This window comes from Mercenaria mercenaria, chromosome 1 (assembly GCF_021730395.1).
Source record: "Mercenaria mercenaria strain notata chromosome 1, MADL_Memer_1, whole genome shotgun sequence".
Lineage (NCBI taxonomy): Eukaryota > Metazoa > Mollusca > Bivalvia > Venerida > Veneridae > Mercenaria > Mercenaria mercenaria.
The window spans coordinates 33741420-33757750 of record NC_069361.1 but is presented as its reverse complement, the minus strand read 5'-3'; positions in this window follow the sequence as shown (position 1 = coordinate 33757750).

Genomic DNA, 16331 nt, shown 5'->3' with positions numbered 1-16331 from the left:
TAGATTTCAATCACAAACACTTTCTGATTATCTAGAACACTTCAAGAAACTGATACTTCTTATTTTCCTTAGTGTTTGTAATTACAGGATATCTATCATTATTGTCAACTACATAATAATTTAACAACGTCCATTAGTCATATGTTAGGCTATGTTTAAATATCATATCTAATCTTGGTAGGAAATTTATTCATGTTCTCCAAAATATAACATTTGTTTGGAGATTATTTTGATCATGTGATTCCCCACAGTGAAAGGTCATGTGCTAATTAATGATTATGTGAGGCTTGGGGATTCTAGCTGAAATTCTTTTTGGAACAGAAGCATTTTCATTTTTTTTTTCAAACATAAAGGGTCAAGGGGAATTATGCTATATGTGAACAAAGGTCTTGACTTATTAATAATTATGTGAGGTTTGATGATTCTAGCTTATCAATAAATACCTTTTGAATTATTAGCATTTTCAATTTCGGACGAACAAGACGCACAGACGGACGGACGAATAGCCGGACTGACAACGCCAAAACATTAACCTGCCGCCTTCGGCGGGGGATAATAAATCATTGATCCAAGAATAACCGAGCCTGACCCAAATTTCACAACCTCTCACACCATCCGATATCCTGATGGCCTCACACTAAAGACAACACACCTCGAAGGAAATAACTGATAAGCAGTTAGATAAGCTAGGGGTACAATAGTTTAAATCAAAGCACTGAAAGTACTGGAGGATCGATTGTCTTTGAACAACACAGATTGTACAAGATTTTGACGATTAGCATTTATCATTTATCAATCAACATGAGCTATTTGACATTGACGGAATCGGTTACCTAGCCACTGCCTTCTCCGCATGTAAAAATACGATTGTTTAATACATACTCCTAGTCAATTATTTCTAGAAACATATTTATTAGCCTCTGATCTGTTATCCGTAAGCTATACTCTGTGTACATATGAATTAAAATACTGAGTAACTTAAGACAGAGCCCTTTGCAATATTTTGCGTGACCGATAAAACCATAACCCGCCATCAGTATTAGCCCGTAATTGCATTCATGAATACTTTTGACCGTTTAACTGAACTTGATGCTTTTAAGCATTTAGAAACAAATTATTGTTTGATTTACTAGTACGTAATATATTTTTCAAAAAATAAAACAACATTTCTATACAAATTTCCAAAATGAAGGTCTGTAAAGCCAGCGGAAGATGTAGTCCCTAAAATAATTTCTGTTCCGTTTAGAAAACATTTCAGCACTTTATAAAAGTGTTATCTAATCCAGTCCATATCTAACCATCCTTGGACCAATATCTCTTTTTTTATAGGATAGATATCGTAATATGATGTCAGACCATTTTAGTTTTGCTCACTGGTTTTAAGCCGGACCGATATCATGTCTAGGTCCGATATCGATCAGGTATCAAACCGTCTATCCGTCACTGGGGATACTCCGTCTTTTATGCAGTTCACTGTTATTGACAAAAAACTCATCAACGTTGAAATCGGCATGCCAAACAGCTTACATTTATAACATTATTTTATTTAAGTTGTATTTCTTACGACATCTGGCCAATACTTGACCTTTATTGTTTTTGATGTGTTTAACATATATGAATGGTTAGGTACTGACTGAGGGGATTTTTAATCATATCTTACACACATAACACTATGCCTAATCGTTAGGGAAAAAAGGTGTGGGTCATATGTTTATATCGGGCAGACATAGCGCCTACCCGCCAATATTCCGACTGCTGTCAATCCACTATAGGCATGCAAACTGAGTGACACATCTATGAATTAGGCGCGGAGAATAATCAATAGTAAAGTGTAACAATACTAACATGCTGTTCAAAGTGAACCTTTGATTTAAAAGTAACGGGTAATGTTCCTAGCGCCGTCATTTCATTACTGTATCAACATTTTGATGGAATACATATACATTTGTATGTAGACGCTAACTGACGGAATGAATAATTAAGAAAAACCAAAAGAGAACATCTATAAAATCGAACAAATATTTCTCATTCACAATATTTACAACTCACAACTTTCCCGTGTCTCGCTATGCTATGCTGATATAATCGTTAATGTATTAGCCAGAATCCAAAATAGTCGTAAATATATTAGCCAATAAATCTATTTATATCTTCGGCGTTTGTCCGTTGACCTAGTTTTCGCGCATTAATATATTACTGCAGTCAGAACAAAAAACAACAGAAATGTATATTATACTGACTGAAAAATACGTTAAAATTGACGTTCGACAGCTGAAAATACCGTCGTGGCAAAATAATTATATTTTGATGGTTAAATAAATGTATGGCACGGAACTATTTGTTTGTACCTACGGCACTACTTTTGTTCGGTCTGCAGTAAGGAAATTTCTACATTGTTAACTTTGGATCGATTGTGAGACAATCGATCCAAAAACGGTTTGGAATGATGGTAAATTTTGTGAAGACAGTACTTCTCAGGGAAGATTATACGTGAAGCGGTTCTGTTTGGAAAATGGTTGTTTTCCTGGGAGAATACTTTTCACAAGAGAATTACGTTGGAAGTGTTTTCAGTAATGGTAAAGGTCTTAAAGATTGCTCTTGTATTCTATCGCGTCTAGTCTAGAAGCATTGATCTAAAACTTTTTTTTTTGCAATGCAAAACTCTGCCTGGTTATATTGAGATGATAACATAATGGATAGGAACTATGACTTTTTTTCTGTCGTCTAAACAAACTGTCACTTTGTTTTTCTATGTGCACAAGCCTTATATACAGTCGGCATATATTTCAAATTTCTTTACACTTCAGTGAATTGCTGAAGTATATTGTGGAATGTCCCTATAGGTCAACTGACGGATAAAAAGTAGTAAAGACATAATAGTTTAAACGATAACAGTGATGGAAAACCTTAAACATACACTGAGACTGCGATTCTCAAATTACATTATAGTTAAAGCAGTTCCGAATAATTTAAAATTTCATGAAGGCAGTGCCTATCAGCAGACGAAAACAAGTAATTCTCAAGTGACATACTAGTTAAAACAGTTCTGAATAAAGGAACAAGACGTCAAAATCAGGAATCATCGGGAAACACAATTGTCGAGAAAGTTTTGAATACAAAAAAAAAAATCGAATAGACAGTTATTTTTAGTGTAGATAGAACGATAGAAGTCATAGACTTAAAAGTTGGACCGGTTTGAACTTTGGTAAAGGTGATTAAAGAAATACCTTTACGACGAATGACAGTTGAAAAAATTCTCAGTGATGGTACAAATCGTCAGGTTAGAACATCTCTAGGATCATGAAAATTGAATGGTTCTAAAAGACGGGGAAAATTCAAACAAACAGTATGTCACACTGCTGTAAAAGTCATAGAAAACATTCACTTTTCTTTGGGGGAAGAGTAGGGACTTAGCGCCGTTTTTAAACAATAATTCAGTCACGTATAGGCAGGCAATTAACCTGTTCCTTAATTCTGTTATAGTACTAACCTGTTCTTCGCAAGTTACTGTGGAAGACATACGCCTCGCTCTGAATCTAAATGACGGAATATAATATCCTCAGCTTTACACACTTCTGAATGGTGGAAACCCCCTTCAACATAACATCTTTGAAGAAACTTAGTAAAAACAATCCTGAATGTTAAACAATTCATAAAACAGTATCACTTAGAGAACATGGTGGTAAACCAAAGTCTTAATGCTGGAACAACTGGTATGAAAGATAAAAGTTTAGGATAGATTGACCGAAAGCACAGAGTACCATCTTTGGAGGATCGTGACATTTGATGAAAAAAGGTCGTAACGTAATCGATTATTAAAGAGCATAATTGTTGAAACGGTTCTGAATGTTGGAAAAACATCATGATGCCATTCTCGCTTGAGATAATTTACTTCACGCTTGAGATAATACTTAAAGTGTTCTAAATGATGATAAAAGTCGTTGAATGTACTTATTTTGGACATGATAATTGAAACGGGTCTTATTCATTGAAAAGTTTGTTAAGACAGTAACTTCCGTTTAAACGGTTCTGGATGAATGAAACGTACGATGGTATGTCTCGAGCAAACGAGAGTTGAATTGTTCCGACTGATGATAAAAACTTTGTTTGGTTCATGATAGCATGATGGTTCAAACAGATCTTAATGTTGAGAAATTTCGTAAAGACAGTTCTGTTCGTGGTATTAATAGTTGAAAAATTAATCATAAGATTGTAAAAATCGTGGACTTACTGGAGAATATAAAAAGTTGAAAATTCTGAATGATGGTTAAAATCGTAAATTCTGTACCTCTCGCAGTACATAATATTTGGAATGTTTCTCAGTAATGGTAAATGCCGTAAAGAAAGTACTTCGGTGTGGAGGCATTGTTGTTGAAAATTGAAGGAAAATGTTATGAAGAGAGTAACTTCCTAGGACCCTCATTTTCCAAATGTTTCCGAGTGACAAAAAAAGAAAAAGTGATTCTTGGGGACGTAATTGTTCAAACGACTCTAATGTACATGTATGGTAAAAATCTTAAGAAAATTACATTTTGGGATGTTGGTAGGTTGGTATGTACCCGCTAGCAACGACTATATCGGATAAATGTCGGCTTGTGGTCTGATTCTGACAAATAGCTGTAAACATTTTGACTATATCAATATATTGTTGTGGTATTATTGTTATATATGTTCAATACGAAAGTTTAAATGCATTCAGTCATTACATAAGAGTGTGTGTGCGCGAGTGTGCGTGTTCGTGTGATGTTTAAACAAATAAAAGTATCTATCCGAGACACAAATAATATAGGTCCAATGATGGTATGTGTAAAAGGGTAGACAAAAAATGGAAGTCGAGTAGAAATGTGAAAGGAGATACAATGCATACTAAGGACTTGTAAATAAAATACGAGGGCGATGGGTACGTGGATATGAAATGATATATAATGGCGGCAGAGGTGGTGCATATAGGGCAATCTAAGAATCAATATGAAGTACAAGTAAGTGTGAGAAATACAAATATCCTTTTTAAAATCAATCCTCATGTTAGGTTTGATTATTATAGGTGCATAGGTAAAGAAAATGTTGTGAAATCTAAAAGCTTGCCTTATAAATTTGACCGGCACTATTACAAATTTTGACTTCAGTGATATTGACCATTAGTATTCCTGATCTTAAAGCCCTATTAGTTAGCCAAAACCAGCTCTTATGAGAAGTTTGATGATGAAAGATGCAGTAGCTAAGAAGACATTGTAAAGTTGACACTATAACTTGAAGCAGTGCTGACGCCAACGTATTAATCAGTACAAAAGTCTTTCTTATTCTTGGAAAAAGTCGTACAGTATTTTTCTTATGGGAAATGATACCTTAAACATTACAGAAGGATGGGAAAAAATGTAAAGACAATAAATTTCTTTGAGGATGACAGATGAATCGGTTTTGAATGAGGATCACCATCGTACATTCTGTCCTCATAGGGCAGTGCATTATGGTTGACATGATTCATGGTAAAAGTGGTAAGTAAACAACTTCCCTTGTGACATGAAAGTTGAAACTGTTTTAAATGATGAAAATGTACGTAAAGAAAGTATGTCTTTAATGACATACTTGTTCATTAGATTTAGATCGACGGAAAAGTCGTATATAAAATACTTCCTGGATATATCATAGACGAAACTGTTCATAATTATGGTAATTGTCGAAAGGAAGATACATTTCTGTAGACATTAAGGCATTAAAACGGTTAAGAATGGGACAAGTCGTAAAGAGAGCATTTCCTGGGGCCATGAATATTATGAATAATGCTAAAAGGCGTAAATACAGTGTCTCTCTGATAGCATACAGGTTGAAATGCTTCTAAATGACTGCATAGATGGCATTTTTTGAATGACATAAATGAAAAAAAAAACAGGAAAAGCCGGTATTTCTTAGAAGATATTTAAGTTGAAACAGTTCTAAAAGATCGGAAAAGTCGTATATGATGCTTCTACTGCGGTTTAATGGATAAGACATAGTCCGTCAGAGGATACAGTCGTTGAAAAGGTCCTGACCGACATAAATTTCATCAAGGATATATTTTTCGGCGGACGTAGTAGTTGAATCGGTTATGAATGTTGTTAAATTCGCAAAGACAGAATTCTTAAATGATGAGATCATTTAAACAGTTATAAATGATAACAGTCCTTTTCGTAATACTGACGGGAAGAGGAAAAGGTCATAAAGACAGTATTTGCCGACGGGCCTAATAGGTTTAGCTCTTTTTTTCGTAAGAGTTGTAAGTATCCGTGTCATAAATACAAATAGAAATACATGGCATCTATTGTGCCTTACAATTACATAACACATATTTAAAACATATACATTCAGAATATGAACAGAATTCTAGAACTTAGATTTTGACATATATAAATACTATTTTATACCACTACTGATATTTTGTATTTTAACAAGAGTACACTCATTGTTCATGAAACTGACTAAACAAATGTGTTTTCAGTTTTGATCTAAAGCTGACTTCTGACTGAATGTTTTTCAGATACCTAGGTAGATCGTTCCGCTATTTGGGACCAACGACGGCCATAGATCTGTCTGCTTATTTTGTTCGCCGTCTAGGGATATTAAAGTTAGTGTCACATTTTGAGCGTAGCCTGTACCGTTGTCGAGTAGGTATAAATATGAGCTGTACCATTGATGACACGGAAGACTATCACTAGGACTTTGAACATGACTCTAGCCTTAACTGGAAGCCAGTGTAATTATTTCAGAAGTTCTGCACTTGGTTGTTCATAGGAAGCATTCATGACTAATCTAGTGGCACGATTTTGGACTCGCTGTAGTTTGTTGATTTGGTAGACTGGAACTTCGGTAAATAAACTGTTGCAGAAGTCAATGTGGGAATGAACCAATCCATGCACTAATGATTCAGTTGACTTTTGTGTGAGATGTTTCCGTATAGCTCTGAGGTTTCTTAACTGCACATGAGCTATCTGACACTTTTTCTGGATGTGATGGTCAAAGTTGGGTGTATTGGTCATAGTTACACACAGGTCTTTGACATGATCGACGCATTTTATGTCACATCCACCAACGTTTACACTTGTGATGTTCAATTTCGCTAAGATTGGAGGTTGTCATCCATTCTATGATTTCATTGAGACAACTGTCAAGTTGTTGAAGAACAGTTGTCTCATTTTGAGAATTTTCCGCTTGAATTTTTAACGCAATCTTGTGATCATCTGCGTATCCATAGAGATCGGCTGGATATTTCTGCACAACTCGGCTGAGAGCCGATATATACAGTGAAAAGATCACCGGCCCGGCACAAGAACCCTGCGGGACACCAAACTTCAGTTGCCCTGTGTGAGATGCTGACTGTTCAACTAAGACTTTCATTGTTCTGTTCGTGAGATAAGATTCTATCCATGTCAGAGGAGTGCTATGTTCACCAAATTCACCTTTAAGGATTTGAATCAGTATTGGGATATCGATGGTATCAACGCTGAACTCAAGTCGATCATGACCACGATTGTTACTTGATTTTTATCAATGGTTTCCAAAGGTTCGTTATACATTTTGACCATTGCTGTTTCAACCCTGTGATATTTTCTATAGGCACTTTGGTTAGCTGGGAGGAGATTGTTAGCTTCAATATGCTTATTGATTTGGTTTAGTGCAGCTTTTTCAAGAATTTTGGAGAGGAATGTTAAATTTGACACCGGGCGATAGTTTTGCAGTTCAAGTGGGAGACCCTTCCTCTTCAACAAAGGTTTTATCACAGCAGTTTTCCACTCCTCAGGGAACACACCAGATAGCAGTGGTCGATTTACAATTTCTGTCACAACTGGAGCAAGTTGTGAAAAATGCTCCTTTTGTATTTTAGCTGGAATCACATCAAGTATTTATACCAAATGTAGATAGATGGGGAGGAAGTGGTAAGGGGCAAAATTGGGGGTGGGGGAGGGGTTGGGGGAAGAAAGTTGAAGGGGAAAGTAGAACAATGATGAATATACAAAGGGAATGCTACGTTCCTTAATCACAGTCACACTACAACGTAAACCACAATAGCGCAGACACACGTGTACCAAAGATAAACACACAACCACACCCAACAAAATAACATAGAAAAACCTACTTATATTATTGTCGTGATTCACATTTTGAATTATTCATGGTTGAAAATGAATTGGATTATTTAGTGAAAAAATTCGGTTTCTGCAGAACTCTATCCGGTGTTTGAGGATAATTGATGAGAAACTCTCGTTTGATAACTGCAGGACTGGGAAAACACTTCGAGTGTCGGCATTTTTCAAAAACAAGGCACAAGGGGGAGGGGGTGAATTTGCAACATCGTAAGACAATTCGAAGTACTACTTTGAAAGGGGTTAATTTTGTATAAATTTTATGAGTTTCAAGAGATACATATGGAAACAGGTTTAAGGAGAAGTCTCAAATATAGGCTTATCAACCTTAAAACTATTCAAAAGTCATTGATAATTACAAGAAAGTTGTTTAACTATTGGATTCTGTTGCACCGAGGCTGATTAGCAGAAGTATTCGTTAACCTAACGTTCGTCCCGTCGTTCGCTATTTTTCGCTTACTTGAAACTTTCGTTATCCTCAGGTCTTTACGAAACCATGGCTTAAGAGAGTATCTGTTGGACTATCGTTGCGTGCATTGTCTGATAGATTGTTTATTTTTATAACTGTTTGCACATTTTAAGGTTTTACTGGACATATTATTATTGCTGCGTACGTTCGTCTACCTGACTTTGTGTTTTCGCAGTTAAAGCAAAGCAGTTGTCGAAGAACATGAAAGTTGAAACGATTCTAAATGACGTAAAATAATATTTTCAGCTTTACACTCTTCTATATGGTGGAAACCCCCTTCGACATTACATCTTTGAGGAAACTTAGTAAAAACAATCCTGAATGTTGGACAATTCATAAAACAGTATCACTTGGAGAACATGATGGTAAACTAAAGTCTGAATGCTGGTACAGCTGGTATGAAAGATAAAAGTTTAGGATAGATTGACCGAAAGCACAGAGAACCATCTTTGGAGGATCGTGACATTTGATGAATAAAGGTCGTAACGTAATCAATTATTAAAGAGCATAATTGTTGAAATGGTTCTGAATGTTGGAAAAACATCATGATGCCATTCTCGCTTGAGATAATTTACTTCACGCTTGAGATAATACTTAAAGTGTTCTAAATGATGATAAAAGTCGTTGAATGTACTTATTTTGGACATGATAATTGAAACGGGTCTTATTCATTGAAAAGTTTGTTAAGACAGTAACTTTCGTGTATGCGGTGTTTGAGGATAATTGATGAGAAACTCTTGTTTAACAACTGCTGGACTGGGAAAACACTTCGAGTGGCGGCATTTTTCAAATACAAGGCACAAGGGGGTGGGGGGGGGGGGGGGATTTGCAACATCGTAAGACAATTCGAAGTACTACATTGAAAGGGGTTAATTTTGTATACATTTTATGAGTTTGAAGAGATACAATTTTTAAATGCCTTTAATCCTTGCATAATTCGCAAAACAAGTATGAAAACAGGTTTAAGGAGAAGTTTCAAATATAGGCTTATCGATCTTAAAACTATTCAAAGGTCATTGACAAGAAAGTTGTTTAACTATTGGATTTTGTTGCACCGAGGCTGATTACCAGAAGTATTCGTTAACCTAACGTTCGTCCCGTCGTTCGCTACTTTTCGCTTACTTGAAACTTTCGTTATCCTCAGGTCTTTACGAAACCATGGCTTAAGAGAGTATCTGTTGGACTATCGTTGCGTGCACTGTCAAGATTGTTTATTTTTTATAACTGGTTGCACATTTTAAGGTTTTACTGGACATATTGTTATTGCTGCGTACGTTCTTCTATCTGACATTGTGTTTTCGCAGTTTTAATGCAAATGTTGACCTAATGTTTAGCATGCACAATGAGGATATTTAAATTTACATTAGTACGTGTTACCAATCTGACTTCCTAAAAGTTAAATATGATTGCAGCCCATTCACGTACTAATCCGAGCTCGCATTGTTCAACTATCCTATTCCATTTTTGTAAAGCATTTCTAATTCTCTGATTTTATTCTCCTGATTCCGCCCTCTCTTCTTAATTCAGTCCTCCCTTTCTAAGCATTTTTTTGAGTATTTAGACCTTTTTCACGAACTGCATCGCAATAACATCTTTACAAGTATTTCAAAAATATTCACAGCATTTTCAAAAACATGCCAATCAAAACGGTCATTATGTACTTATATAACCGTAAACAACAGATGTATTATCAAACACCATTGTGTATTTTCGTAAATAAATGACTGGTAAAAAAATTTTCGATTGTGATTCACTGCGCTAAAGTTGTAAACAACAACAATATGCTGACCAGGTAAACAAAGTAATTAACATTTACTGACCAATTAATGAACATTCTGTCGAAATCAATAACAAAGTAATTATGATGAGTCAAAACAATTATTGTTAAGAACTTCGCACTAACTGACCCATTATAAAAGTTAACAAGGTCATTTATGCCAAAACTTAACGGATAAAACATATTGCCTTTAATAGTAAGTATAAACAATGTCCTAAACATGTAAACAAAATGATTAGTATTTCTAAAAAGTATCTGAATTCTCTACCCTTAACAATATCAGATAGAGTAAACACAATGATTATTTAACTGGAAACCAGCCTGCAAGCTATCATTGTGTTACAGTGCTACGATGTAAAGATACGATGCGATGGCGCGGTATTACGATGCGAAGATAAGATGCGATGGTGCGGTGTTACGATGCAAAGATTCGATGTAGTGGTGTGGTGTTACGATGCGAAGATACGATGTAGTGGCGCGTTATCACGATGCTAAGATACTACGATGCGATGGCGCGGTTTCACGATGCAAAAATACGATGCTATAGCGTGGTGATACGATCCGAAGAAACGATGGGATGAGGCGGTATTACGATGTGAAGATATAATGAAAACAAATAATTATTGTTACTCATATTGTACCAGGTGCAATGATTTTCTAATAAATAGACAGAGAAAATTAAATCACGTCGAATGCAAAATAGAAAAATATCATGTATCTGGAAATGTAAATTTAAGTTAAGACAATTCACATTTTCCTGGAAAAAAGGTTTCAAACAATCCTTAAACTGTAATAGGTATATAATGTATAGAAATACGATTGCTAAAATACGTAGGTAATCGATTTTCCTGAGTGCCCTTTTTCTACAGTTATTAAGCATTTAGCAACTTGTGAGAAACAAGATAATGATATTGTATAGAGTATGTCGTGAAGCGATGTAAGGTGCTCGATGTGCTCTTAAAATATGTACATACTACCTTTCAAATTACAAAATATAAGTAAGAAAACAGTATATTTAATTAAATCTTCGAGACTGAGCGACATCTACATATGATACAATGGATTAAATGAGAACCAGTTTCAAATCTGTAACAATGACATATTAAAGAAATATCATAAGTTAGGAATAATCTGAATAATCTTCTCTTTCAAGAACGAACTAAAAATATATTTACAAATATTGCCACTTATAAAAAGGCTATTGACATTTGTAACTATTCTGTTTGAGGAAGAACAGTCTTAGAAGCTGCGAACGTTCTTATTTTGTAAGATAGATTGTAAGGTAGCATGTGGATTTAAGTAAGAAACAGAAATGAAACATGTATTAATTGAAAATAAAAATATTTTCAGTGTTTTTTTGTAATTTAAAAGACCCTTTCAAGGCAAAAGCATCCTAAAATCAAACATTTTGTATTTGTCTAAAACACATAATAATTGAAAAATAACAAAACAAAACAATGTCTTCAATGTGTTTTTGTAATTCAAGGCCAAAACATCCATCAATTAAACATTTTGCCATAGTCAAAGCAGTTGACATCGTCAGCGTTTTATTTACCAATTCGTACAAAACTTGAAAGGTAAGCGTAAATATCATGGAAGCACAGAGCACAGCAAACACCAAGTTATACACTGAAAAGTAGTCCGACCACCAGTCCTCAGTAGAAACTGTAGTAGAATGATAAAGCATGTTGGTTTTTCAAAAATCTAACAAGTACATTTAAATTATATGCAAGATCTTAAAATGGGGATAGGGGTAAACAAGAGTGCTAGACTGTCACAAAATACGCCCGTCAGATGAAAACTGATCGAGTTAGAGAGCGGACAAGGCTAAATTCGCAGTTTTTCGAGTAAAACAAGAGCCATAATCCAAGAGTGTCTGGCGCGATTATGGTGGTTATCGAACTTGGCCGAGATATTATGTCCAAAAACATTGTCAGCAAGTTTGGTGAATATCGGATGAAAACTGTTCGACTTAAGAGAGCGGACATGCTTTGGACGCCAACCGACGCCCGCCGCGGATGTTCACATAATACGCCCTGCTCTTTCAGAGACGGGCGTATAAAAAGGGAAGGGAGGTATTTGGGGAAAGGAGACATTTAAATAATACAAACCAAAGGCCACTGTCACGTACGAATGTTATAAAATAATATATTCATTTCACTCTACAGAAAAGATATTATGCCTTTCTAAAGATGTTTACCAAGAATAACTGCAAAATACAGTCATCATATCTGGTTGTTTTATTAATTTGACTAAGGTATGATGAAGTTCAAGGGCGAGCTTGAAAACAACTTATACAATATGTATGGTTATGTCGATGATTTCAACTTTACGTATGTAAGATCTAATAAACTGACGAAGTTTACTATCCTCTGTTAAAAGGGCAGCGATGAAATAAAGCATAGTCTGTGAACTTTTTGCAACAGACAAAAACATTTCTTAGAATTATAGCAGGAAGTGTTAATGATTAAACTTAGATGTAAAGGTACAGTGGCATGTGTTTCGTAATTCAGTGGTTTTATGAGGGAAGTTGGTGTGAAAGGGATAGGTATTCAAACTTGAATGTAATTGGTTAGAACATATTTATTTCTGCAACAATCGAGGAATCTGACATTCAGCTTCCCGCTGACATTCATGTCTATTTTGGTTAGCATTTCTATTTGTAACTCCACTAATACGTGCACAACTTCATCTGATTATTGCGCAAAATGATTTTAATGGTCACGTCTAAACTATTCTAAAACCTGAAGTGTTGAAAATTGAATGCGAGCAGTGTTTGTCTTCAAATTTTTCGGATTCTTTGCGTGTGACAGAAGTAGAAATAACACGATTAACGAAAAACAGAAGTTTTAAAAAGTCATAATTTCTTAATATCTTGTGACTAAATAATGATGTATTTATGGTCTGTCCGAAAATTTCAAAAATTGTTAGAAAACACGATTCTTAATTTTCTCTCCAGTTCTTAAAGAAATATATTTATTATACGAAAGAAAAAAATCAGACCCGAAAAATATTTTTGAACTACAATGTTCTCAGTCTTTTTTTTTTATTAATATTACACATCATTTAACATATTTTGAATCAATTCCTTTTAAATGGTCTAATTATAGGATAAAGAAACATCTCTTGATTTTGGTATGTTTTGTGAATTGTAACTGAAAATGTCGATTTCTAGGACAAAGTTAGTCAAAATGCAGATTCTTGCAAATTGTTTTTAATAATATACTACTCAGGATTCTTGACCCAATAATCCTAAATACTTTGAATTGTTGATTATGCAAAATGTTCTGAAAACAACTGCAAACAAAAAATTGGGGCATTTTAATTTATTTTCAGACATTCTAGCTTAGTGAAACAATTTTAAGTTTTAAGATGGTCGGCGCACTTTTTTTTTCAGAACAGTAACTTCCTCATGTATATTCAAATTCGAAAAATTAAGAGCTTTCTAGAGACCATTATTTTCCGGAACAAAAAAAAAATTGAAAAATCTGCCGAAGACGTAAGACTTTAAAAGGTCATTTACAGGCTAACATTTTAAAAACATCTAAGATTGTTATTGTATTAACAGTATCTAGAAACCAAAAGTTTAACGCCCACCGTATTATTTTTTGTTATTTTTCGACCCTTAAATAATTTTGTTCAGTATACACTTGTTACCTGTGTGACAAACTGATGAAATATGAAGCTTTCCGTTCTAAGATTTTGATAGTTTATTCGTTTATTAAAGTCTCGTCATTGTACAACATTACAATATACATTTTATACAGTTACTATCATAAAAGTACAATGTCATTCAATAATTGAATTGTAAGAGACTATTTACCATGTAAAATAACAAGTCTTACACCCCATCTTGACACAAATGTACAAAACTAAAAGTTTAGAGACAATCATTATTCAGGAATAATAATAATCTTCTAAGTGTAGCTACGCCTGAAATTTACATAAAACTAAAACCTGTGAATGGTTATTTCTTTTTTAAAAATCTACACATAATTAAGAAATGATTTCATCTACAATAAAAGATTAATAATTGTCTCTAGGCAGACTTAAAAACTAAATATTGTATTTATAAACATGTTTAGCAATATGTACATATTAAATCTAAACAGTTTAAAACCAACCTATCTACTAAATATATAAGTATTCATATCTTCGTCTTAAAATATTAAAGCAGGTTTTGGCTAGTATACGAATATGATTTTGACTAGAAAACAAGTACTGAAATTGGTCAGAGTTAGACAACCTCGAAAAACTTTCATTTGATGAACATATGTTATTAGATAAACTAATTCTTAAGTCATCATATAACTGACATTCCATGATTACGTGAAATTCAGATTCAACCTTGTTAATACATAATGGACACAATCGTTCATGCAACTGGAGCCTTTCATATCTGCCAGTTTCGATTCTAATTGGCGCTACACCGCATCTAAATTTTGCTAGAGCAGGTCTATGTGTCCTAGACATAATCGTTTTACAATATTCTTCGACCTTAAATTCACTTTTTAAAAGTTTATATGTTCTCAGTTTACTTCCACCAACATTACTACTTCCAATATCTGAGTTTACTTTATTTTTCCAGTCTTTAACAAATTCTTCTATTGCAGTTTTCTTTACCTTTTCAACAATGCTTTGTTTAGATGCTACCAAGTTTAGCGTACATAATTCATTGCATTTGACTTTTTGATACCATAGTTTGACGCTGTAACACCAATTCTTACATCTATTACTACTTGCATGAAAAGTATAAACAAATATTCTATGGTTTATCCTAGTAGCTGACATTTTACAAAGTCTGACCCATGCACACTTGTTACCTGTGTGACAAACTGATGAAATATGAAGCTTTTCGTTCTAAGATTTTGATATGATAATTGGTTATGCGTAGTGTAGTCGGCAGCGTGCGGCCCCGATCTCAACTTAATTCAATTCAGACAGCCCTTGATCGACAGGGATTTCCAGGCTCCAGTTGATATAACTACCATTTGAATTTAGTTACTGTGGAATTTGTTTGGACATTGTCCTTCACTGTTAGTCTTTCATATGCTTTCGTAGCATAGTTTACCAAAGTTGTTAAACTTGCCAAAAATTCCCGTATAGTAACCTGGCGTTAGAAATGTTTGCCAGTCTTCCTCCCAATGATACAATTATCAAGAACATTTTTATAGAAAGTCTATTCACTAGCAGAACATACTGCATTTTTTTTGTTTACAGATTGTTCTTCAACAACGGTATTTGTCCAATGTTAAAAACACTGACTTGTGGCCTTTGTCAAAGCATTGTCTGTCTAAAAAGAATGGCTAAAACGAATAACTAGATTCTTACTTAAGCCGATTAAATGCTTGAATATACATAGAGGGTCAGATGTAATACTATTTAGTCTTTATTATGGCTTTCCTGATTTAAATGCCAGTAGGGTTTGTCGCACATGTATTCACTTAGTGTCTTTCCGAAAGCAGTCAGGGTAGATAGTAAAATTATGATGTACCTTTTGGGTCGAAATTCTACTTTGCGTGCGCGCACATTTCAAAATATAGGTGCACGTATAAAAATACGCGTGCACGTATACATATATACGTTTACTCTGTATATTTTCATACGTGCACGCGTAAAAATGTAGATGCACGCTTATATGTACTTGCACGTGTATATATACACGTGCACGTATAAATTTACGCATGCACGTCCATATATGTGTGCATCTATAAATTTATATTTTTGTGCGTCTATATATGCGTGTACGTGTATATATATACGAGTACCCAGAATTACGCGAAAAGGTTTATATTTACGCGTACACTGGTAAATATAAAGGTACACGCGGATATATACGACCATCCAGCATTATGCGTTCACGCGTAGAATTATACGTCCGCGTATATATTTACGCGTAAACTTGTAAATATATAGGTGCACGTGTATATTTAAGTGCGACTAGAATGTGCGTGCACGCGTTAATATA